This window comes from Vombatus ursinus, unplaced genomic scaffold, assembly GCF_900497805.2.
Source record: "Vombatus ursinus unplaced genomic scaffold, bare-nosed wombat genome assembly UNPS02004041.1, whole genome shotgun sequence".
NCBI classification, from domain to species: domain Eukaryota; kingdom Metazoa; phylum Chordata; class Mammalia; order Diprotodontia; family Vombatidae; genus Vombatus; species Vombatus ursinus.
The window spans coordinates 5,256-9,173 of NW_020943819.1; positions in this window are offsets into that span (position 1 = coordinate 5,256).

Sequence of the window (3,918 nt, forward strand, 5' to 3'; positions counted from 1 at the left end):
TTGGCTACAATATTCCTAGGAGTTTTTCTTTGGGGATCTCTTTAAGGAGGAGATCGATGGATTCTTTCAATTTCTACTTTGCCCAGGGCAGTTTTCCTTGATCATTTCTTGAAAGATGATGTCTAGGCTCTTTTTTTGATCATGGTTTTCAGATAGTCCAATAATTTTTAAATTCTCTCTCCTGGATCTATTTTCCAGGTCAGTTGTTTTTCCAATGAGATATTTCACATTGTTTTCTCATTTTTCATTCTTTTGGATTTGTTTTACAGTGTCTTGATTTCTCATAAAGTCACTAGCTTCCAATTGCTCTATTCTAATTTTTAAGGAAGTATTTTCTTCAGTAAGCTTTTGGACTTCCTTTTCCATTTGACCAGTTTTGCTTTTTAGGGCATTCTTCTCCTCATTGGCTTTTTGGACCTTTTCTGACATTTGGATTCGGTTATTTTTTAAGGTGTTATTTTCTTCAGTATTTTTTGGGATCTCCTTTAGCAAGCTGTTGACTTGTTTTTCATGATTTTCTTGCATCACTCTCATTTCTCTTCCCAGTTTTTCCTCTACTTCTCTTACTTGCTTCTCAAAATCCTTTTTGAGCTCTTCCATAGCCTGTGACTGATTCATTTTTTTTTCTTGGAGGCTTTGGATGTAGGAGCTTTGTCTTCTTCTGGTTGTATGTTTTGATCTTCTTTGTCACCAAAGTAAGACAATATAGTCTGATTCTTTTTGCGCTGCTTACTCATGATCTCAGCCAATTACTTGAGTTTTAAACTCTTTGTTAAGGTAAGAGTCTGCTTCCAATGTGGAGAATGTACTGTCCCAAGCTTCGGAGGTTTGTACACCTATTTTCAGAGCTACTTCTAGGGACCTGTAAATTTTCAGTTCTTCCAAGGTGGTATAAGGAGTGAGGTGTTTCCTCTCCACCACCACAACAAGCTCCACAGGCCAGGGCTCCTCCTAGCCCCAGGACTGCCCCTCAGAACTGTGACCCAGATCCAAGCATGGGCAAAGCAGGAGATTCCTGCGTCATCACTGGCAAAGAGATCCCTGCAATCCCCCTCTGATCAGCCACTCAATTCCCCCTCGGTATGTGGGCCAGAAGCTCAGGAGTCAGCCGCTACACCGCCCACATGCTCTGGACTCGGGGCTGAGACCTAGCTTCTTCTCTCACCGCAGAAACAGACATTTCTCACTGACCTTCCAAGTTGTCTTTGGTGTTCGTGGCTTGAGAAGTCTGGAAACCGCCACGGCTGCCCGCGATTCAGTCCTCTGAGGCCTGCTCCACACTGCTCGCCCACACCAAACTGCGCTCCTCTCCTGGCTCAGCGCGATATACCTTTCCAATCAACCACCCAGGTTGTCTTGGGCTGGAAATTTGTTTCACTCTGGCCTTTTGTGGGTTCTGCTGCTTTAGAATTTGTTTAGAGCCATTTTTTACTGGTATTTGGAGGGGTTTGGGGGAGAGCTCAAGCAATGCACTGCTTTCACTCTTGGCTCCGCCCCGTGAATTCCTTTCTAAAGACCCCAGAGTTGACGAAAGTTGAAGAAACATTGGCATTGTGGTCTTCGTTATAACCTGTAAACCCAAATAACACATAACGAAGGCAAGGAGATCAGAAAAGAAGGAAAAGGAAATTTCAGGGACACTAGGATGAGAACCAGAGCTGAACAGAGGACTCAGTTTGAGTTCTATTGACATCCTTATGGGAAGTGAGAAGCATTCTTGTGGGCACTCCCTTCCTCTCTGCCATGAAGTTCTACCATGAAGTTAGAGATAATAAGGGCACTTGCAGCTGTGGGGATTTAGATGGAGCAAGGAGAGCCCTGATTCAGTTCATTTTGGCTGTGTCCTGGCCTGCAGAAACAGAGCACAAGGCAAGGCCACCTACTGACTATCCCACTCATCTCTAAGAGCAGGAAAGAATCTTGTGCACAATAGGAAGCATGCAAAAGGCTTGTTCATTCAAATTAGGCCAAGCTTCCTATGGAAGAACTTTTCCAGTAGCATTCCCAGCAAAATGCCACTGAAGATTTGCATCAGGTCTTTCAGTGAGGGCACAGCCTCTGCTTCCTGAGGCACTGCATTCTACTTTTGGATGGCCATAATTAGAAGAAAATTTTCCCTTAATGTGAACTGAAATACATTCCCCAGTACCTTTCACACATTACTTGTCATTCCTCTCTCAGAGGCCAAGTAGAAGGATTTTATATCTTTTGCCCCATTAGAGGTCTTTAAATATTTGAAGACCATCATTACACCTCTTTTATTTAAACACACTTAGGTCTTTCAAACAATCCTTTTTCAGCATAGTTTCATGTTCCCATGATGGCCATTTCCTTTCTGTATATATTTTTTCTTCAATCATGTGTCGTCACAACACAACATAATATTGTAAATGGGGGCTGATCAGGCCAGGGACAGTGGAACTACCATCTTCCTCTTTACAAAGACTAGGTTTCTCTTCATAGGGACTACCCGCATTGTTCCATCACCCTATTGGATCAAGTTGAGATTTCAATCTGCTAAAACCCTTATCATCTTCCTATGTGAAATCTTTCTGGTCATGTCCCCATCATCCTCTGGTCAGGCAATTTATTTTGTAACTCTTTATCCATATTTGACCTTTTATTTGTTAAATATCATGTGTTGTTAGATGGGATGCACCTTTCTAATTTTTATTGAATTTGAATTCTCGCTAACATATTAAAAACCCAACACTCCTACTTTCCTGTCCTTTATACCTTTTCTTCATCCATGATGTGGCTGGAGGATATGTGGTTGGCAAAGAAGCTGTTGGAAAAATCACTGTGAAGAAGGATGATAAATAATACACCAATAATAAACCAAGTAGATGTTCATCAATTGGGGAATGGCTAAACAAATTGCGATATGTGAGTGTAAAAAATGATAAACCTGATGAATAGAGAAACATGCAAAGATTTATATGGAGAAAGTGAAGGAAGTAAAGCCAGGAAAAAGACATACACAATGAAATGGAAGGAACAACCACCCTAAAATAATCAAAACTGAACGTTGCAAGATAATAAAATGTTTGGCCTTAAAGGAGGGTTGGGAGAAAACACCTTCTACAACTCCTTTGCAGAGGTGGAGGTCCACCCATGCAGACCGTTACATATAAAGTCATATTTTTTTGATGTGGTATTTGGACTTGGTGAATATTTTTTTTTATTTTATCCATCTTTTAAAAAAATCTAGTTTTCTGAGTGGGAGGGAAGGATATAGGGAGAAATATAGGTGATGAAAAACACAAGATATCCATAAACATCTGTTTTTTAGAGGATGGCCAATAACATAAAAAGAAAACCACAGATCAGAACCCTGATAGTGGCAGTGGCCAAACGTGACTTCAGTGGACTTGACAATAAAAGCAATCCTTCCCCAACCCCTTGAAGGAGGTAGTGATGGACTGGGAGTGTAGAATAAGGGTTGCGTCAGTGAAGATATGGTCAGTCTACTGACTTGTTTTGTTTAGCTGTATTTCTTTGCTGAGAAGGGAGAGCTGTGCTAGGGAGCAGGGGAGCCATTGAGAAGGGATAGCAATGGGAAAAGAAAGCATCAGTGTAGGGGAAAGTGGTCAAGGAAAATCCATCACAGGCTGAACTAGGCTGCTCCCATGAATCTCGGTGTGCCTGCTGGCTCCGCTGGGACTGACATAATAAAAACTATAGCTAACATCTATATAGTGGTGACTAGGTGACAGGGAATGTACCAGTTTTATAGTCATCTCATCTGGTAGATGTGCTCTGGCTCAACACTGAAAGATGAGAAATAACAAGGGTTAATGGACCTAAAGCACTTTGGGTCTGCAAAGATGTCGTCCATTGACTAGCTCGTTTCATCCCCACACCATTGCCTGGGAGGGAAGGAGGTAAGACTGCTTATCCTGGGGTTACACATGAGGA